A 23,043-nucleotide genomic window follows, 5' to 3' on the forward strand; every position below is an offset into this window, starting at 1 on the left:
GTAGCACACACACAGTAGCACATACTGGCACACACAAGCACACTCACTGACACAAGCACACCTACTGACATACTAACACACTTACTGACACCTTACACTAGCACACACTCACCAGCACACAATCACACACACTCTCATAGCACACCCTCATGCATAGTCACACATTCATACTGATGCACTCATACACTCACACACATGCTCACACACACTGACATATTCACACACATTCCACACTGGCACACACTCACTGACACACACATCCACTCTCATATTCACACTCATATCACATCCTCACACATATATTCACACATATACACCCACTGCACACAAACACACACACTGACATACCAGCACACACATTCACACTAGCACACACTGACATATACTATACACACTCACACACTGGCACACTGACACAAAAGCACACATACACATCCACTCATATTCACACTCAACACACCCTCACACATATATTCACATACACACTGATGCACTCATGCACACACAGCACACAATGCTCACACACACTGCCACACACAAGCACACACACTCACACAAGCACACACATATCCACTCATATTCACTCTCATCACACACCCTCATGCATATATTCACACACACACTGATGTACTCATACACTCACAGTACACACACACTCACTGCCACACTCACTGGTGCACACACTCACAGTCTCACGTTCTCACGCTCACTTATTTTTTCATTTTTTTTATGATCCTTTGGAAAATCTTTTTTTTAAAATAATTTTTTTTTTGGTGGAATCTCACTCTGTCACCCGGGCTGGAATGCAGTGACACGATCTCGGCTCACTGCAACCTCTGTTTCCTGGGTTCAAGCGATTCTCCTGCCTCAGCCTCCCAAGTAGCTGGGACTGCAGGCACCCACCACCATGCCCAACTAATTTGTGTATTTTTTACTAGAAACGGGGTTCCAGCATATTGGCCAGGCTGGTCTCGATTCCCTGATCTCAAGTGATCCACCCACCTCAGCCTCCCAAAGTGCTGGGATCACAGGTGTGAATCATTGCGCCTGGCCAACACACTCAGTCACACGTATTGGACACATTCTTAGTCATATAACACATTCTCACTCATATGCACACTCTCATGCTAACACACAGTCACACTCATTCACCCAGTCTTGGGACACGTTCTCACTCATATATTCACACAGTCTCCACACACACGCTGACACACACTTAGACACACACCCCCATGCTCATACATACTCCCAACACCCTCACACCCACAGTCAGGTACACTCTCCACACACACTCATACTGACACACTCAGACACCATGGCACACACCTCCACACTCATACACACTCCCACCCACACCCTCACACCCACAATCAGGTGCACACTCTCCACACTCACTGACACACACTCAGGCACCCATGGCACACACCCCCATGCTCACACACACTCCCACCCACTCCCTTACACCCACAATTAGGTACACTCCACACTCACATTCACACACACACTACTCCAAAGTCTTTCCACCAAGACACCCCAGGCACATCCTCACAGCTACACCAGCTGCGCCCCAAATCAGCCCCTCCTGCCTGGGTCTAACCTGGTTCAGATGCATCCCTGCTGGCGTAACGAGGAACCCTGATTTGACATTTCAGTCACTATCTGTGTCAGGTCTGGCCAGGGAACAAAGGGATGTCAACAGGGAATGGAGCTGTCCTGTCAGCCAGGGCCCTGCCCCTGCGTGTCCACAGATGCCCTCATCTGCATGTACTCATATACATGCCCACAGACGTCCACCCCAGGGCTGCAGTGGCCATGTGACAGCTCAGGCTGCTGCTGTGGTCAGTGAGCAATGCAGGAGCCATGGGCTGGCTCCTTGTGTAGGGGGAAATGTCAAGGCAACTTAGCAAATGCCACGGCAGCTCTACACAAATGCCAGCCTCATGAGATGTCATAAGGTCAGGCCTAGTCAGGCCTCTAGAGAAACAGCACCAGTAAAACTTCCATTCCACAGGAGGCAGTGAGGCCGGGCTGTGTCCTGGTGCCCTGCCAGCTGCCCGTCCTCACTCAGCTCCAGAGCAGGTGCTGGTGCAGCCTCTGCACCCAGCGGAAGAGCCAAGGGAAGAACCATGGCTCAGAGCTCAGCTGCAACCTCTCATTTCATTCTAACAGCACCCGCAAGAGGAGGGGCTGGGAATGCTCCCATTTTGCAGATAAGGAAACTGAGACTCAGCGAAGTGGAATCACTTGTCCAGTAATCAGCCTGCAGGTGGAGACTGGAGTTGGGTGCGGGCCAGCCCTGCCCGATGCCCGAGCTGCTCTATACCTTGCCTACAGATGAGAGAGTGGACACTCAATTAATTTCTGTGGGATGCATTTTTTGAAGTTCCCTGGGCGATTCAGAGGAAATTTCCATCCCAGATGGCAAATGGTCCCGCCCAAGCTTCCAGTGGGCACTGGACTCTCCCACAAAAATGGGACCCATCCACCCAGCCCCTGTCCGGATTCCTAAGAAAAAGGCAAACATCCAGTACTGGCTTCCTCTATGCCAGGCACGGTCCTGGACACTTTCTGTGACAGTACTCACTGGAGCCCCCTCACAGCCCAGCAGTGTAGGAATTGTTATCATCTCCATTTGACAGATGAGGAAACTGACACACAGCATGATTAAGTAGCACAGCCAACAGGAGGCAGGGCTGCGCTTTACAGCCAGGCAGGGCAGCTCCGTCCTCCGCCCTGGGTGGTAAGCCTTGGCACTGCCCCCTGGCACATCCCTGAGGCTGTCAGCGGCAGGGGCAGCAGCATTGTTGGGCAGTGTGATTTTTATCTTGACAAGTGGCCCTTTCACAATTGCTGTTTCCCCTCCACAGCCCAGGGCGGAAATGAGAAGGGGAGAAGAAGAAAGAGGGGGCTGCCGGGCCTGATGGATGGGCTGGGCAGGATCACACCTTGAAACCAGAAATCCATTCTCTTTTGTCTACATAAACAATGCATGCAAGCAGGCCGGAAGCAAAGGCACAACCCGGCCACCCCCAACCAGAGAGTTTGGCATACCTCTGGTGCCATGCAGCCACACTCATTCCTGCGGACAGTGGGGGCAGGGGAGGGGCAGGTTCTAAGCAGGTGGTAATATCAGGTAGCATGACAGCATTGAGCACAGGCCTCAGGGAAAACACCCAGGTGCCCCAGAAGGACAGGCCGGAGAGACGCCTTTCAGACCACCAGGGCACAGCCCTCCCACCCGCAAACAACCAGGAAAGAGTACCAGGAAAACCCTTTCCTATGCGGCCCCAAGTCCCCAAGAAATCCTGCCTGCCCCTCCCACGCTACATGACTCAGGAACCTGGGGACCTGGGGGTGTGGGGACCAACACCCAGGTCAATTTGACACTGAAGGCTTATCTGTGCTCCTCCTACATGCAATGTCTAAGGAACACAAAGTTCTTTAAGGGCTCCCAGAAATGAGCTACATGGCCAGGCACGGTGGCTCACACCTGCAATCCAAGCAGTTTGGGAGGCTGAAGCAGGTGGATCACTTGAGGCCAGGAGTTCGAGACCAACCTGGCAAAAACGGCAAAACCCCATCTCTACAGATATTACAAAAATTAACCAGGTGACATTGGAGGCGCCTATAATCCCAGATTACTTGGGAGGCTGAGGCAGGAGAATTGCTTAAACCCGGGAGGCAGAGGTTGCAGTGAGCCAAGACTGCATCACTGCACTCCAGCGAGCAAGACTCCATCAAGGAAAGAAAGGAAAGGAAAGGAAGAGGAGGGGAGGGGAGAGGAGGGGGAGGAAGGGAGGGAGGAAGGAAGGAGCTAGACACACACATTAAGTGTGACACCAGACAGGCCATCTCACTGAAAGGACTGGCAGGTAGTGTCTGATGAGCTGGCACAGTGGTGAAAACATCAATTAAAAGTTCACATGTATTAACCATTTGCTACGGGCCAGGCACTCACAAGGGGTATCTCATGTAGGCACTTCTATAAAAATCTGTCTTTTACAGATGAGAGACTGAGCCCCAGGGTGGTTAAGTCATGTGTCCAAGAGCACAGAGGGGTAAGTGACAGAGCAGGAAGCTGAACCCGGCAGCCTGGCTCCAGACGATGAATAAACACCAGCAGGGATGGGGATTTGGAGGGCTGGTGGTGGGGACCAGCCAGGGCACCTGAGAGGCTTCCATGGAGCAGGTGGAATCTGGGTGGAGAGGTGGTGCCTTTGCTCCCAGCCCTGAGATCTGCTGTTTCGGAGCCCTAAAGATCCATGTCTCTGCTAACAGCACCAAGCCTGAGGTTGTTCTAAGTAGGCAAAGCCAGCCCGGGCTGGGGTTGGGTGTGGGGGGAGGTGGAGGCAGCCCAGGAATGGAACAGCCGGGAAGAGCTTCTGGCAATGAGGACTCGCTCCACCCTGCTGGTCAGCCCGGGAGATCAGGATCCCCACTCAGCCCACTGCCTGGGTGTGGAGGGCAGGAAAGCAGTGCATAGAGCACTCCCAGCCTGATGCCTAGGGCAACAGCAGCGGCCACCAGTTCCATCAAGGGACCACACACCCTCTCTCATGCTGACAAAGCCTCACTCTCTTAGAGCCACCAGTGTGGCCATCGTTGGCTGTGTTGGGACTTCGTATCTTTTTTTATTTATTTATTTATTTGACACGGAGTCCCTGTCGCCTAGGCTGGAGTGCAGTGGCACAATATTGGCTCACTGCAACCTCCACCTCCTGGGTTCAAGTGATTCTCCTGCCTCAGCCTCTCGAGTAGCTGAGATTTCAGGTGCCCACAACCATGTCCGGCTAACTCTGCATCTTTTAATGCCTGTGCTGGTAACCTGTGGCTCCCCCAAAGCTATGACTGGGCCCATAAATCCTCACTGGCACCTCCAAGATGTCAGCCAGCTCTGGGACACCCTGCTGAATTTACGAGTTCCAAAGTCCAGATTTGCTCCGATGAGGGAAGCAAAGCATCATGTTGCATCGGGGACCTGGTGCTCAAAAGCCATAAACCACGCTAGTGACAGCGCCATGACAGGTCGAGGGCCCTGGGCGGGTCATTTGCGCGCCAGTTAATGGCCATGATGATGAGGCAGTAGCTGCTTGAGAACCCCTTGTGGGCCACTAATGAAGCTTTAAGTCTGTCCCGGGAGGTTAAGGGAGGAGGTGCTTATTTTATCTTCTTTTTGGGGTGCTTAATCCCAGCTTCTGTCTTTCTTCTCTCCTATGCCTTTGTGTTTGTTGTACCTTGGCAGGCGCAATCTCACCACAGCCCTCTGAACACACACGTTGAATTCTAACTTGAGGGCACTGGGGAGTGACAGCCACTCATTTCTCAGTCTTTTTTTATTGTCTTAGGAACAATAGTCTGCTGTGTTCCAAAGCACACAGGCTCCTCTTAGATGGGGCAAAGCAGAAGGAATGGGGAAGTCTCGGGGGAGCAGCGGCCGAGGGGGCAAAGAAGGAGAGAAGCCCATCCGGGGGCAGTGCCCACCTGGAAGCAACGATAGGGATGTCAGCAGCGCTCGTGTCCCCACCAGTCCTGCCAGCCTTAGCATGGTCTCAGCCCGCCACTCCTTCGACTCCTCTCTCCCTGGACCCAAACCTCAAGCCCACAGGACTGAACAGCCATGGGAGGAAAGAGCTGGGACTAACTCTTTGCTGTGTCCTGGGGCAAAAACTGTCAGAGTTTAACCAAGGAAATTACCAGCAACTAATGCTCTTATTTGATCTAAGACTCTGTGGGTGTGGGTGTGGATGTGGGTATGTGCGAGAGAAAGAGAGAAACAGACAGCGACAGAAATAGACAAAAAGAGACAGACCGAATTGAGGGCAAAAGAGGGGTATCATAGGAACTATTTGTTGGCACAGGAAAGAAAGATCTGGCGTCTCTTGGCAGGCTGTGAATACCCTTTAATTAAGTAATAAATTTGGAACCAGGGAAATAAGCATCAGTAGGGAAACACTTGGTTTAATGACCCATTCATCTGTTTGTCTCTGCCAGGGCGCTGGGGGCCACCGCTGCCAAGACACAGCAGCTCACGGGCACTCAGGACCGAGGCTGCCCAAGCACACATTCCAGTTTGGTTCCAGCTCCTTCCCTGTTGACAGAGAGAAAGAGAAACAGAGGCTGAGCGAGACAGAGGCAGAGAGACAGCAACAGCACAGAGGAGCAGCTGTAATTCTATCAAAGGGCTCTGGGGAGCATGTAAACCACCAGACACCACCAAAGTGGTTTGTCACCAGAGCCCCAGTGGAATTGACTCAGAAGGCATTGCTGCAGATTTTCCAACATGAAGCCAAAATACAGAGGCTGGGTGTGTCCAAAACGCTGCTCTCCAAGCCCTGCATTACTGGGAGGGAGCAAACCTGGCAGTGTTGACCCCATGCTCACCTCCTAGCCATTGCAGTGAGTAGCGTAGCCAGCCACACACTGTCTGCGCCTCCACCAGGGCCTCAGAGCCCCGCAGAGGGTGAGGCAGAGCCCTGGGCGGGGACAGGCTAGAAATCGGGAGCAGAAAGCCTTCGGGATTTTATTTCTGCGTCCTGGGCAGAGCTGAAAGACCTGAAGCTCTGGGCCTAATTACAGAGCCTGGGGTCCTGGGTCAGTGCCACAGAAGCCACTCACAAGGCCCTCCCAAGGGGCGGTGCAGGAGGAGAAGCTGGGAGGAGCCCAGAGGAAGGGAAGACCCCCCTCAGCAATGTGAGACCAAGGCTCATGAGACCTACACTGCCTTGTAGGTCTCTGGGGTCTGTGGCTTTGGGTTCTGCAGCATTTCTAGAATCCAAGAGAAGAGAAAAGTGAGGAGGCTTTGGGGGACCAGAGATGCCCCTTTAGGTGCCCCTTTGGCCATCTCTGAGGTGCCCAGCAGTGACAGAGGAGGCACTCCCTGACCTCCACCAGGGATCCCAAGCCTGGGTCGCTTGTTTCCAGGGCTTCCTCCCCGCGTGGAGGATGGGGAGGTGTGCTTGACTGGATGGACCAAACCTTTCTTGCTCTAGCCTCTGATTCCTAAAATCTGCTCCTATAAACAGCTCTTGCCCAGCAGGCTCCTTGTGATGTGTCAAGAGTAAATGAATGTGAAACGGCAAAGGAGATTGCCCTCCAAACAGTCTTGATTTAACAATCAAGGCAAAGGAAGCCTTTGGCAAAGGACGTTTTCAGTTTGGCCAAATCCAGGGCTTTGGAAAATTATCTGAAGACATTTCACCAAACCCAGAGCAAAGACGGCAGGGCCCGGCTCTGGTTACTTGCGGCCTGTTTCTTGCTGAAGTTGTTTTCTTCTATCTGCTGTCTGAGCCCTTCTGAGCCAGCTCAATTTCTGCAGCTGTTATGCACAACTCTTCGCCTTTACAACCTGACAGGCATTTGGAGACAGTGCTGGGAGGCAGCAGCGGTGTGAGGGCCCCGCTCCAGTCCCAGCCCTCAAGGACCCTGGCCCAGTTTCTTTGTTCTACGGAGGCATCCAGCACTGTGCCCAGGACAGCGTGTTCACAGGACGACACAAGTCAACGTTCACCCGAGCCGGGCACGGCCAGGCTGACAAAGGTCTGCCAATCTGAGCCAGGTCTGTAGGGGATAAGCATCTAGAGGAGAAGGCCAAATACCACGTGGTATCTAAGCTCTGACAGGCAGGAAGTCAGGACAGATGTCAGGGGCACTGGGAGAGGGTATGCAGGTGCCTGGGGCTTCCAAGAAGAACCTTAATGAGCAGGCAGGGCTGAGAAGTGTGGTGGCTGGGCGTGGTGGCTCACGCCTGTAATCCCAGCACTTTGGGAGGCCAAGGGGGGCAGATCACCTGAGGTTGGGAGTTCGAGACCGGCCTGACCAACATGGTAAAACCCCATCTCTTCTGAAAACACAAAACTAGCCAGGCGTGGAGGCCCATGCCTGTAATCCCCGCCATCCTCCTGCCTTAGCCTCCCAAAGCACTGGGATTATAGGTATGAGCTGCCATGCCTTGCCCCTCTGCAGCTTTTCTACATTTCCTGGTCCTCCCACCCCATCGTAGTTAGTCCATCCCGTGTTCCAGTTGTTTCTGGACTTGCCACTCCCTTGAGCTTCATTCCATCCGACGTGGGCCGCCACAGCTCCCCTGACAGTCAAGGGTGTCCGCTTCCACGTTCACCCTTCACCCACAGCGCTGGAGGCCGCCTGTGGGGAACAGGCTCTCTGGAGCCCTCCAAGAGATCCCATCAACAGGTAAACAAATCCCAGGGAATGCGTCCTCTGAAACTGCCTCCTCCCCCTTGGTAATGTGATTCTAAGGGCCTGTGCCACACCTTTGTTCTCCCACAGTGTGGCTAATTGAGACATGGAGAGGACTTCAGGCCAAGAAAGGATCTAATTCCCAACACCATATGCTCGTAAGCCATGACCCTACACCACCTTCTGCGCTTCCTGCAAAAATGAGAGTGGGGGTGTTGAGACCCAAGGCATGTCTTTCTACACCGTTTGGATGTTTGTTCCCCCAAATCTCAAACCGAAATATGATTCCTAATGTCCAGGGTGGGGCCTGGTGGGAGATGACTGAGCCCTGGGGCCAGATCCTTCATGAACCGGTGAACCACATCCCCTTGGTGATAAGTGAGTTCTTGCCCGTGAGTTCACAGGAGATCTGGTTGTTTAAAAGTCTGGAACCAGCCGGGCGCAGTGGCTCACGCCCATAGTCTCAACACTTTGGGAGGCTGAGGTGGGCAGATCATGAGGTCAGAGTTCAAGACCAGCCTGGCCAACACAGTGAAACTCTGTCTCTACTAAAAATACAAAAGATTAGCCAGATATGGTGGCAGGCTTACAGTAGCGGGTCCCTGTAATCCCAGCTACTCAGGAGGCTGCAGCAGGACAATTGTTGAACACGGGAGACAGAGGTTGCAATGAGCCAAGATTCAGCCATTGCACTCCAGCCTGGGCAACAGAGCAAGACTCTGTTCCAAAAAAAAAGTCTGGACCCCCTCACTCTTTTGCTCCCACTCTCATGCCTGCTCCCCCTTCACCTTCCGCTATGATTGGAAGCCTCCTGAGGCCCTCACCAGAAGCCAAGCAAATGTTGGCACCATGCTTCTCATACAGCCCACACAACCATGAACCAATTAAACCTCTTCTCATAAATGACCCGCCCTCAAGGATTCATTTATAGCAATGCAAAAACAGCTGGCCTGGCATGTGCGGTGGCTCATGCCTGTAGCACTTTGGGGGGCCAGGGCGAGCAGATTGCCTGAGCTCTGGAGTTTGAGACCAGCCTGGGCGACATGGCAAAACTCCATCTCTACTAAAAATCCAAAAAAAAAAATAGCCAGGCATGGTGGCAGCCACCTGTAATCCCAGTTACTCAGGAGGCTGAGGCAGGAGAATCGCTTGAACCTGGGAGACAGAGGTTCCAGTGAGCCAAGATCGCGCCACTGCACCCCAGCCTGAGCGACACAGCAAGAGTCTGTCTCCAAAGAAAACACGGCGTAGCACACCCATCCCCCAGAGCACCCACACACACTTTTCTTGTATTTCCGCCTTGTGCACCTGTCGACACCTCCCAAGACAACAAACATAAAATGCTGGGGAATAAAACATCAATGTGCCCCAGCCCTAGTGTGACTCTGCTTACAAAACGAACCTTTTTCCAGCTGCCAAAGTCACTCTCGGGGTGGAATCATGAGCCCACTCCTAGACAGGGTAATGTGTTCCTCTACAGGACAACACTGAGAGTTAAAAACTCACACAGGCCGGGCGAGGTGGCTCACGCCTGTAATCCCAGCACTTTGGAGGCTGAGGCAGGTGGATCACGAGGTCAAGAGATTGAGATCATCCCAGTCAACATGGTGAAACCCTGTCTCTACCAAAAAAAATACAAAAAATTAGCTGGGCATAGTGGCGCATGCCTGTAATCCCAGCTACTCAGGACGCTGAGGCAGGAGAATTGCCTGAACCCAGGAGGCGGAGGTTGCAGTGAGCCGAGATCGCGCCATTGCACTCCAGCCTGGGTAACAAGAGCAAAACTCCATCTCAAAAAAAAAACAAAAACAAAAATAAAAACACACAGGAGGCTGGGTGTGGTGGCTCATGCCTGTAATCCCAGCACTTTGGGAGGCCGAGGCAGGTGGATCATGAGGTCAGGAGTTTGAGACCAGACTAGCCAATATGGTGAAACACTGTCTCTACTAAAAAATACAAAAATTAGCTGGGCATGGTGGCTCCTGCCTGTAATACTAGCTACTTGGGAAGCTGAGGTAGGAGAATTGCTATGATCGTGCCATTGTACTCCAGCCTGAGCTACAGAGCGAGACTCCATCTCAAAAAAAAAAAAAAAGAAAGAAAGAAACGAAAAAACTCACACAGGTTCATGGCCAGGCGATGTGCGTCACACCTGTAATCCCAGCACTTTGGGAGGCCAAAGTGGGCAGATCACGAGGTCAGGAGATCGAGACCATCCTGGATAACCTGGTGAAACCCCGTCTCTACTAAAAATCCAAAAAATTAGCTGGGCATGGTGGTGCATGCCTGTAGTCCCAGCTACCCAGGAGGCTGAGGCAGGAGAATAGGTTGAACCCAGGAGGCAGAGGTTGCAGTGAGCTGAGATCACACCATTGTACTCCAGCCTGGGCAACACAGTGAGACTCCGTCCCAGAAAAAAAGTCCTGACACAGTTTGTTTTCGTCTCGTTTCCTTCCCATGGCCCGACAATGGCACGCTGCAGGTTCATCTGTTCTGAATCGCAGCCTCCCGCCACCTTGGTCACTCTGCCGGTGTCTCTCAGATGTTTAGTCCCACGGCCTGGGATGCTACACTTGGCCCGAGGCTTCTGGCTCCTCTCACTCAAGGCCTCCATTTAACTTAATGGACTAAGTAGGGAACCATTTCTATATGATTAATTAATCAGGGTCCAACTAGGAAGGATAACAATATGATAACGTAAGTAAGACTGCAAGGCCCAGCTGCTAGTCTATAAAAAGAACACCAAGAATAGCACCATTAGGAGGACATGCAAGACGAGGGAGCTAGGAGCAGTAGACTCAGCTCTGACTAATGCCAAGTTTGGTTCATGGAGTTCAAATTCAGGGTCCAGCTGGCCTGCCTTAGAGTTACCCGACTTCTCTCTTTTCTTTTTTAAGATGGAGTTTCACTCTTGTTGCCCAGGCTGGAGTGAAATGGCTCAAACTTCACTCACTGCAACCTTCACTTCCCGACTTCAAGCAATTCTGCTGCCTCAGCCTCCCAAGTAGCTGGGATTACAGGTAAGCGCCACCACACCTGGCTAATTTTAGTAGAAACAGGTTTTCTCCGTGTTGGTCAGGTTGGTATTTAACTCCCAACCTCAGGTGATCCACCCGCCTTGGCCTCCCAAAGCACTGGGATTATAGGCATGAGCCACTGTACCCAGCCGAGAGTTACCTGACTTCTCCAAGTTGTTGCCTTCTTCTGATAGATAGAAGAATTAATGTGTATTTGCCAGGGTGTTGTAGAAATTTGATAAATGCAATGTATGAAAATTGCCCTGCACAAAATAGGCTCAAAACAGCTGGAAAATATTGCTTAAGAAATTCCAGACCAGGTGCAGTGGCTCACACCTGTAATCCCAGCACTTTGTGAGGCTGAGACAGGCGGATCACCTGACATCAGAAGTTCAAGACCAGCCTTACCAACAAGGCAAAATTTTGTCTCTATTAAAAATACAAAAATGGTGATGCATGCCCATAGTCCCAACTACTGAGGAGGCTGAGGCAGGAGAATCATTTGATGCCAGGAGGCAGAGGTTGCAGTGAGCCAAGATCACATCACTGCACTCCAGCCTGGACAAAAGAGTGAGACCCTGTCTCAAAAAAAAAAAAAAAAAAAAAAAAAGAAGAAATTTCAGTGCAGTAGCTGGTCCTAAGGATGGAAATAAATGAATAAATGCAAGGAGCTTTGTCGAATGTGCTCCATCCTGTTTTATTGGCAAATGTCTTCTTTTTCTCTGAACTTTTAATCTGCACACTCATCACAAGTCTTTTGAAAGCAAGTGCATAAAAATTTAAAACAGATGTAAATTAAAATCCCAACAGGACTCATCTTTGTTGATTACAGATGGATAAATAGTTGTTATTTACAGATGAGTCAAGGTGATTCTAATTAGCGGGTTTGCTGGTTGGTATTTGTGTTTGTGGGCATTAGCATATTAATGGAAAGCATCTCAATACCCTCTCTCCATACCTCACCCAAGCCTCTTGTCCCTCCCACACTGCTCCTACTCTCTCCACCACCTCCCCAAAAACGCTCTTGGCCACTTCACTACTCAAGGTTGACCCATCTTGGGTCCCTCAACTGTCCTGGAGCTAATGACCCAATTCCTCAAGGTGTTGCTAAATAATCTCATCCATCTAACCTTTTTTCTGTAAAGGACCAGATAGTAAATATTTTAGGACATCTCTGTCAACTCTGCCACTGTAAGCTGAAAGCAGCCACAGACAATGTGCAAATAAGTGTGGCTGTGTGACAATAAAATTTTATGTACAAGCCGGGCATGATGGCTCACCCCTGTAATCCCAGCACTGTGGGAAGCCAAGGCAGGCAGATCACAACGTCAGGAGTTCGAGACCAGCATGGCCAACGTGGTGAAACCTCCACCTCTACTAAAAATACAAAATTAGCCAGGCATGGTGGCACATGCCTATAATCCCAGCTACTCGGAGGCTGAAGCAGGAGAATCGCTTGAACCTGGGAGAAGAGGTTGCAGTGAGCCGACATTGCGCCGCTGCACTCCAGCCTAGAAGACAGAGTGAGACCTTGTCTCAAAAAAAGAAAAAAATACAGATTGCTGGGCCTCAATCCCAGAGCTTCTGACTCAGTACGTCTGGATGGAGGCCAGAGAATTCACGTTTTTAGCAAATTCCCCGGGTGCTGCTCTTCCAGGGACCACATTATGAGAACTACTGGCTGCATGTTAAAAACCTAAAGGTATACTGCCACCTAGTGGGTGGTTCCTAGAAGTTCTCTATACCAACTATTACTTTGCTTTTTAAAGTATACAAAAAATTACATTATCTTTTGTCATGGAGAAGAATTAAATTCACAAAGCCAATTTGTCATTCGTATACTTGGGATTCCACAACCACATTCCAAGCTTCTTTCAAGAAGTGAGGTGTCACATTATTTACAATAACATGGCAGTGATTTTAAATCAAGTTAAACCAGAAACAGATTATTTTCCACCAGAGGAAAAACACTTTAAATAATCTAAATAGAATAAAACGGCTGCTGGCTTTGTTCTCTGGCCACTCTCCCACTGCCAGATGCACATACCTCTCCTGAGAAGCAAAATCCACACCCTGTTCCACCTGGGGCAGCTGGTGAAATTCAGCAGGAGATGGGTCAAAATTAGCTTGTGTCAGACCCCAGAGTCTGAGCTCTTTGGACGCACAGAACTGTATCAGTGGTGAAGGACCTCAGTAATAGGCAACTGTTAAATATTTGCTACACATGGTAGAAGGCAATAAAAGCTTCTTTTAAAAAAAAAAAGACATTTATTCAGCGTCATGATCAGACTATTGCATTTAGCAATCAACAGAATGGGTGCAAAAAAATCTACATTAAAACCCTTTGCTGGAATGCTTTACACTTTCCACAGAACAGAAATTAAAATAACCTGTTATATAATTAGTCACAAATACAGTCCTCGAGTTTTTTGTCCATACACATGAGTATTTGTCTAAATCATGTCTTCTTTGTAGCAGCTAGGCCCTGCCATCACTGTGCCTGGCTGAGTTCACAAATCTTTTGTAACCCATAGCTTCCCTATCACTTATCTGGCTCTCCTCTCCTGCTAAGCTTTGTTTCCTAATTAAAATCTTCTGCTGCTGCCATAGCTACTGCTGCCACTGGAACCGCCATAGCCACCTTGGTTTCGTGGTTTGGCAAAGTATTGGCCGCCACCACCATAGGGACCAGAGCTTCTGCCCTCAAAGTTTCCTCCCTTCATGGGCCCAAACTTTGAAGACTGATTGTTGTAATTGACAAAATTATTGTAGCTTCCACCACCTCCAAAATTGCTTCCCTCATGACCAAATCCATTGTAGCCATCCCCACTGCCACCATATCCACCACCACCACGGCTGCCACCAAAGCCACCACGACCACTGAAGTTTCCTCCACAACCACCACCAAAGTTTCCAGAACCACTTCGACCTCTGGCTGGATGAAGCACTCGCCATCTCTTGCTCTGACAGGGTTTCCTAACTTCACAGCCGTGGCCATTCACAGTATGATATTTCCAAATGACAATCTTATCCATGGAGTCATGGTCCTCAAAGGTTACAAAGGCAAAGCCCCTTTTCCTGCCACTGCCTCAGTCGGTCACGCTTTCAATCACTTCAATTTTTCCATGCTGTTCAAAATAATCTCTTAGGTGATGTTCTTCAGTGTCTTCTTTAACATCACCAACAAATATTTTTTTCACAGTTAAGTGGGCACCTGGTCTTCGAGAATCTTCTCTTGAGGCAGCTCTCTTTGGTTCCACAACTCTACCATCCATTTTGTGTGGCCTTGCATTCGTGGCTGCATCCACCTCCTCCACATGACGAACCCAAAGCCCCTGGAGCACTTGGTGTTTGGATCTCTCATGACCACACAGTCCGTGAGCGTTCCCCATTGCTCACAATGACTCCTCAGGCTCTCATCGGTTGTTTCAAAGCTCAACCCTCCAATGAAGAGCTCTCTCAGCTGTTCCAGCTCTTTAGGAGACTCTGACTTAGATATGATCACAGGGAGAAGACAGACTTTGACGATGCTGCTTCCACGGCGTCCACAGGCAGAAAGCAATAAAAGCCTCTTCTTAAAGCTGAGAGCTCCTGCTCACCTCTGGTTTGTGTTTCTCACGTCATATGTACATTAATCCAACTTTGTCAATGGTTTCCACCATGCATTCAAAATTCCCACAAAAGCACTTCTATTTTCCCCATGAAAACTGCCTTCTGACATGCTGGAAGTGAAATTCCCCACTCCTCCTTATCTGTCCCAGGAAAAGACCTGGGTCTGTAACTCTACCCATCACAAAGTAAAAGGGTGTTTCAGCCACCGATTGCAGATGACTTGGGAGTCCAGGCTTACTTTGCAAGCTGCAGGATTTTTGTCAGCATGGAGAAACATATTAGGACCGTGCTACAAAAGATGTCCTGGTACCAGGAGAACGGAAATGACAGGGACCGGAACGGTTTCTGAGGCCAGCAGTTTATATTTGATCTCCAGATGCGATGCAGCTGACAGCTAACTACTTTGACCTAGATCTACACAGATCACACCCCCCTTTCTTCCACACATGCTGTGGGCATGCTGCTGTGAAAATGTGTCTCCTGGGGTCCTGCTTTGATTGAGAATTCTCTGGAATTAACACACTTGGAATCCCTGAGAACACTGAAGCCCCAGCACGTGGGACATCTGGTGAGATGGTCTTTTTCCTTTCGGCTTGACCCAAGAGCAGGTAATGAAGTGGCATTCTTTACTCAAGTGGCTGATTCCATCCTAACGAGGCTGGAGTCAATTGTTCAGCTTCATGTTTCAGTGTGCGAGGCCACCATCAACTGCAAACCTCAGTGGTCAAGAGCTACTGGATGTGAATTCTGCGGCTACTCATGAAAAAGCAATTGTGGTACATTAGCTGCTGAGCTGTTCGTGAGTAATGAGCAAGGCACACAGAGCAAGACGGGGGCCCTCCCTGGCAGGACACACTTCTCCTCCAGCCGCCATTCCGCCTGGCTTCCTTGCTGGTTGGGATGTTATGGTTATCGAGGACAGCAGAAGTACCAAGACCTTGGCTACCCCAGAGGAGCAGAGCTAGCACTTATGGCACCTTACTATGTGCAAGGCAGTCTTAGTAGCACTTTTTGTGTGTGTGTGTGGAGACAGAGTCTTGCTCTGTAGCCCAGACTGGAGGGCAATGGCATGATCTTGGCTCACTGCAACCTCCGCCTCCTAGATTCAAGCGATTCTCCCGCCTCAGCTTCCTGAGTAGCTGGGATTACCGGCACGTGCCACCTTACTTAATTGTTGTATTTTTAGTAGAGACAGGGTTTCACCACGTTGGCCAGGCTGGTCTCAAACTCCTGACCTCAGGTGATCCACCCACCTCGGCCTCCCAAAATGCTGGGATTATAGGCATGATCCACTGTGCCTGCCTAGAAGCACATATTAACGCAATCATCACAACAAACCGAGGTAGTACCATAATTACCCTCATTTTACAGATGAGGTACTCGAGGCTTAGAGATGGAAAGAAAATTTTTCGAGGACAAATAGCTAGCTGGAGGAGAAGCTGGGATTTGATCCTAAAAGTTCAACTTGACAGCCATGCTCTTAACCACTGCACCATATAACTTCATAAACTGTGCTTGGACTAAGCTGTTCATGGTAATCCCAAATCCTGTTGCCTGGCTTGGGAAAGGCAGGATGTTTGGCCTTCAGTCCCCAGGCGAGGAAGTATACCTATACCCCTTCTCATGACTTCATGGAAGACTAAATGGACTTCCTGCCCCTTTGACTTCGGGCTTTGGCATATGACTTACTCCAGCCAATGAGCATTTCATAATGTCAAGCAGGGGTTTGCAATGTGCTTCAGGCTGTGCACAGTGGCTCACACCTGTAATCCCAGCACTTTGGGAGGCTGAGGTGGGTGGATCACTTGAGGCCAGGAGTTCAAGACCAACCTGGCCAATATGGTGAAACCCTGTCTCTGACAAAAAATATCAAAAATTAGCCAGATGTGGTGTCACGTGCCTGTAATCCCACCTATGTGGGAGGCAGAGGTGGGAGAATTGCTTAAACTCAGGAGGCAGAGGTTGCAGTGAGCTGAGATCCTGCCACTGTACTCCAGCTTGGGCGACAGAATAAGACTCTGTCTCAAAAATAAAAAGAAATGTGCTTGTGCCATTGGTGTGCCCTCCTTGTGCTAATGGGCCCCAAAAGAATGAGGCTCATGGAGTCCGGACCTGAGGCCTAGAGCCACACCCAACTAAGCCCAGACTTCATCAGCAAACCCCAACCAACCCACTGGGTGTTTACTGCACAGCAGCATGGGACTGATACAGCTCATGATCCTGTTCTGGTCCATGACACCCGGAAAGCTTTCCGGAATAAGCAGAGCCTCCAGAGGAGAAACATTTTTGTCCCTGCCCCTCTGCTCCCCACTGGGCACTGCTGTGAGGGCATGATGGTTAGTGCTGGGGCACCATCTGGTGACTGCTGGCAACCAGCACAAAAGCAGCAGGCTGACACACTGAGGATGCCCAAGCAGAAAGGACTGGGCCTAGGGCCATGATGATCTTGTCCAGCCACGTAACAATCACTCACCTCTATATTTTTGTGAGAAAAGCAATCTCCTTCTTTTTCAAGCCTTTGTTAGTTGAGATTTCCTCTACTCAGGGCCAAAGCCATTCCTCACTTCTATTGACTTTCCCAGGTATGGTAAAATCTTTTATAGATCCTAGGTCTTTATATCTCCCTCTTTTTTCTTTAGATCGGCTGGTTCACCCTACACCTTAGAATAGCAAGAAGGAGGGCCGGGCGCGGTGGCTCACACCTATAATCCCAGCACTTTGGGAGGCCTAGGTGGGTGGATCACAAGGTCAAGAGATAGAGACCATCCTGGTCAACATGGTGAAACCCCATCTGTACTAAAAATACAAAAATTAGCTGGGCATGGTGGTGCGGACCTGTAGTCCCAGCTACTTGGGAGGCTGAGGCAGGAGAATTGCTTGAATCCAGGAGGCAGAGGTTGTGGTGAGGCAGGATCGCGCCATTGCACTCCAGCCTGGGTAATAACAGCGAAACTCCGTCTCAAAAAAAAAAATGAATAGCAGGAAGGAAGTCACAAATTGTTGCTAATATCATTCAATCAGTATCTGCTGCCACTTGCCCCAGAGGAAGCAACTTAGAGTTGCCCATGTGAGAAGCTGCATCTCCGCCAACCTAGAAACATCCACCCTTGAATTCAGAGCTGCGTATTTCTACTTGAAGCTCAAGCTCAAATTCTGTTTTCTCTACTCATCTGGGTCCACTCCAACCACACTGGCCTCCATGCTGTTTCTCTCTCTCTCTCTCTGTTTTTATTTTGGAAACAGAGTCTCACTCTGTCGCCCAGGCTGGAGTGCAGTGGCATGATCTCGGCTCTGTGCAACCTCCGCCTCCCGAGTTCCAGCAATTCTCTGCCTTAGCCTCCCGAGTAGCTGGGACTACAGGCACATGCCACCACACCCAGCTAATTTTTGTAATTTTAGTAGAGACAGGGTTTCACCATGTTGGCCAGGATGGTCTCAATCTCCTGACCTCGTGATCCGCCCCTCTCAGCCTCCCAAAGTGCTGGGATTCCAGGCGTGAGCCACCGCGCCTGGCTTCCTTTGCTGTTTCTCAAACACACCAGGCGCATTCCTGTATCTAGTTCTATGCCTGTGTTTTGCCACAGCATTTAAAACCTTCGGACATAGTATATCATTTACTTACTCATCATGTTTCTTTTTTGTTTGTCTTCCTCTGCTAGAACCTCAGCCAAAGACAGGATGCTTTGTTCTGTTCATTGATACAGCCAAGGTTCTAAAACACTTCCTGGCATATCATGGATGCTCAGTACACCTTGTTAAATGAATAATTTAATTGATTTACAGATAATTCTCTGCATGGGGACTCACATGTTCCTCTTGGGAATCTGCTTTGGATCCTTTGTCTTTGCCTTCTCAAGGGGCCCCCTAGAAATCATACCCAAGTGAATGCTGCAAAGACCACGAAGCCTCCATATCAAACAGACCTTCCAAACTCAGTGGAAGTCTTTCCACAGCATGCTTACAAACAGAAACCGGAGCAGCTTTATTGAGAGAGAATTCACTTACCATAAAACTTACCCTTCTAGAATGCACAGTTCGGTGGTTTTTAGCACATTCATGGGCTGTGCAACCATCACCACAATATCATTCTAGAACATGTTCATCACCCCAAAAGGAAACACATACCCATAAGCAGTCACTCCCTCACCTCACCAACCCCTGCAACCACTAATGGACTTTTTGTCTTTTATGGATTTGCCTGTTCTGGACATTGCCTGTCAATTGAATCATACAGTATACAGTCTTTTGCGTCTGACTTCTTTTCACTTAGCAAAATGTTTTCAAGTTTCATACATGTTGTAGCATGAGTCAATACCTCATTCTTTTTCTTTTCTTTTTTTTTTGAGACAGAGTCTCGTTCTATCACCCAGGATAGAGTGCAGTGGTGTGGTCTCGGCTCACTGCAACCTCTGCCTTCCGGGTTCAAGCGATTCTCCTGCCTCAGCTTCCTGAGTATTTGGGATTACAGGTGCGCGCCACCACACCCAGCTAATCTTTGTATTTTTTTTTTTAGTAGAGGCAGGGTTTCACCGTGTTGGTCAAGCTGGTCTGGAGCTCCTGACCTCATGATCCACCTGCCTTGGCCTCCCAAAGTGCTGGGATTAGCATTTTGGGAGTGCCACCACACCGGCCAGTACTTTATTCTTTTTTATGGCTACATAATATTCTATGACTCTGGTCACCAAAATCTGTGGCAATTTCTCCCCACCAACCACTAATCAATTCTGTGGCCATGCCAACTGGATGTCCTAGAATGTAACCCAATTCTGACAATATCTTCCTGGAGACAGCATCAGATCCCACAGGTAAGGGCTCAGTCCCACAAGACTGCCCCCACTTCACATACCAATTACAAGTCATAGGTTGTCATCTACACTTCTGACCAACTGGCTCTAAATTGGAGTTCCTACTGCCCCCTCCCTGGGTTCAATTTCATTTGCCAGGACAGGTCACAAAAAAATTAGCTGGGCGTGGTGGTGCACGCCTGTAGTCCCAGCTACTCGGGAGACTGAGACAGGAGAATTGCTTGAACCCAGGAGGAGGAGATTGCGGTGAGCTGAGATCGCACCACTGCACTACAGCCTGGAAGTCAGTGCAAGACCGTGTCAAAAAAAAAAGACACGGGCCAGGCGTGGTGGTTCTATAATCCCAGCACTTTGGGAGGCCCAGGCGGCGGATCACAAGGTCAAGAGATCGAGACCATCCTGTTCAACAAGGTGAAACCCCATCTCTACTAAAAATACAAAAATTAGCTGGGCATGGTGGTGCGTGCCTGTAGTCCCAGCTACTCGGGAGGCTGAGGTAGGAGAATTGCTTGAACTCAGGAGGCGGAGGTTGTGGTGAGCCGAGATCGCACCATTGCACTCCAGCCTGAGTAACAAGAGAGAAACTCCATCTCAAAAAAAAAAAAGAAAAAAAGACAGACTTTATTTTGAAACTATGCTTCTCTGATCCCATAAGAGGGCGATAAACCACTGCTGTGCTCACTTGGAGGAGCCGTTCAATTTTTCCCAGATTCCCAAAGGGGAATGCTTTCCCCTTTCAGGCTCTGTCACTAAACACACGGGCCTCTGAGCAACAGGAGAGGATTAAGCTGGTCTTTATTCAAAGGCTCCTATTAAAGTAATAAGAATGAGAAATGGCTTATACCTATAATCCCAGCAATTTGGGAGGCCGAGGCAGGCAGATCACCTGAGGTCAGGAGTTCAAAACCAGCCCGGCTGTTATGCTGAAATGTCGGCCGACTCCTGTCTCTACTAAAAATACAAAAAATTAGGCAGGCGTGGTGGCACATGCCTGTAGTCCCAGCTACTTAGGAGGCTGAGGCAAGAGAATGCTTGAGCCCAGGAGGTGGAAGTTGCAGTGAGCCAAGATCAGGCCACTGCACTCAAGCCTGGGCAACAGAGCAAGACTCCATCTCAAAAAAAAAAAAAAAAAAAGACTGAGAAATGCCAAGACAGGATTTTTCTAAAAATTGTGGATGTTTTACATTAACCATTACATATATGTAGTGAATATCTTCCACACATTCTAGGTTATATTTCTGAAATTGCTGGGTCTTTTCTGCATCTCTCCCCAGTGGATCATTTCCAGCTGAAGAAACACACACATCTGCCCTGTGACTCTCATACACACAGCGCACACCAGACAGGCAAGATGTCAGTAACTCCCATTTTCTTGTGGTCCCAACAGCCTGTAGGTTTCCAAATCAAATCCCAACAACCCCATCCACAGGGACAAGATTGATTTCAAAGCTAGACTACTCATCCAAAATGGAAACTTTTTTTTTGAGACGGAGTCTCACTCTATTGCTCAGGATAGTGCAGAGGCATCACCTTAGCTCACTGCAACCTCAGCCTCCTGGGTTTAAGCTCCTACCTCAGCCTCCTGAGTAGCTGAGACTACAGCTGTGTGCCAATAGGCCCAGCTACTTTTGTATTTTTTAGTAGAGACGGGGTTTCACCATGCTGGCCAGGCTGGTCTCAAACTCCCGACCTCAAGTGATCCACCCACCTCGGCCTTCCAAAGTGCTAGGATTACAGGCATGAGGCATTGCACCTGGCTTTAAAATGTGAACATTTTTAAAAGATATTTTGGATTGTTGTTTTTAACAAACTGACCTGAAGTGCTGCTTCTGTTCTAGGAAGAAGCCAAGAACAGCCTCTGGCCCTCAGATCCCCGGGTTGTGCAAGCAGTTGCCCTTTCTCAGAAACTGGATTTTGACTCTAACTGTTTTGGATTGGAGAAGCAGAGCTGAGAGCGAGTAAAATTAATCTTGCCTAAGTGATGAGCTTATAAAGAGAGCCCCAGGGAAACAAGGCTAGTAGACTGCAAAGCATCACTTAGCTGCTGCTACCTGGCCAAGTGTTACAGGAGAAGAGATCCTGGGGAAAGGAGGCTTAAAATCTCCCAGACGTCCTGTTTTTTTCAAAGCCTCAGATTGGCAGAAAGAGGAAGTCTCTGCTAGGTCTTCTTGAGAAAACGGCCAACACTTTCACGAGCAGGGTGTAAGTCACATGGGAACTGAAACTCCCTTGATGATTTCTGAAAGTTTAATGTGGCATTATCTTCACTAGGAGGTGAGGAAAGAAGAGCAGATGGAAAGCAGGAAATGTCCATGAGGATGATACTACTTATTGATTATATTACTATATATGGCTTCTCAGCCTTTTGGCTAAGATCAAGTGTTGGATTATTACTATAATAAATCATACCATGCCCACTTGGAAGCAGGCACTGGTCTGTACACGTCATACTCATCTGATGCTCACAATAACCCTCTGAGATAGGTATTAAAAAGACTTTTAGGCCTGGCACATGGCTCAGGCCTGTAATCCCAACACTTTGGGAGGCCGAGATGGTCAGGTCACGAGGTCAAGAGATTGAGACCATCCTGGCCAACATGGTGAAACCCCATCTCAACTGAAAAAATACAAAAACTAGTTGGACATGGTGGTGCACACCTGTAGTCCCGGCTACTCGGGAGGCTGAGGCAGGAGAATTGCTTCAACCTGGGAGCCAGAGGTTGCAGTGAGCCGAGATCGCACCACGGCACTCCAGCCTGACACCTGGTGACACAGCAAGACTCTGTCTCAAAAAAAAAAAAAAACACTTTAAAAAAAATAAAAGAAAGAAATTTAAAAAACACTTTTTTACAAAAGACATATATGATGCCAACAAACATGAAAAAATGCTCATCATCACTGGTCATTAGAGAAATGCAAATCAAAACTACATTGGGATACCATCTCACGCCAGTTAGAATGGCGATCATTAAAAAATCAGGAGACAACAGATGCTGGAGAGGATATGGAGAAATAGGAACTCTTTTATACTGTTGGTGGGAGTGTAAATTAGTTCAACCACTGTGGAAGACAGTGTGGCGATTCCTCAAAGACCTAGAAATAGAAATTCCATTTGACCCAGCAATCCCATTACTGGGTATATATCCGAAGGATTATAAATCGTTCTATTGTAAGGACACATGCACACGAATGTCCATTGCAGCACTGTTTATAATAGCAAAGACTTAGAACCAACCCAAATGCCCATCAATGATAGACTGGACAGGGAAAATGTGGTACATATACACCATGGAATACTATGCAGCCATCAAAAACGATGAGTTCGTGTCCTTTGTAGGGACATGGATGAACCTGGAAACCATCATTCTCAGCAAACTGACACAAGAACTGAAAATCAAGCACCGCATGTTCTC

At 49.1% G+C, this 23,043-nt stretch overlaps 1 pseudogene; it reads right to left on the reverse strand.

Annotated features, from left to right (window-relative positions):
- Positions 1 to 13,496: 13,496 nt before the first annotated feature.
- On the reverse strand, positions 13,497 to 14,837 carry LOC100398732 (heterogeneous nuclear ribonucleoprotein A1 pseudogene; annotated as a pseudogene).
- Between the last annotated feature and the right edge of the window lie 8,206 nt (positions 14,838 to 23,043).

The sequence above is a fragment of the Callithrix jacchus genome, chromosome 7, assembly GCF_049354715.1.
Source record: "Callithrix jacchus isolate 240 chromosome 7, calJac240_pri, whole genome shotgun sequence".
Classification (NCBI taxonomy): domain Eukaryota; kingdom Metazoa; phylum Chordata; class Mammalia; order Primates; family Cebidae; genus Callithrix; species Callithrix jacchus.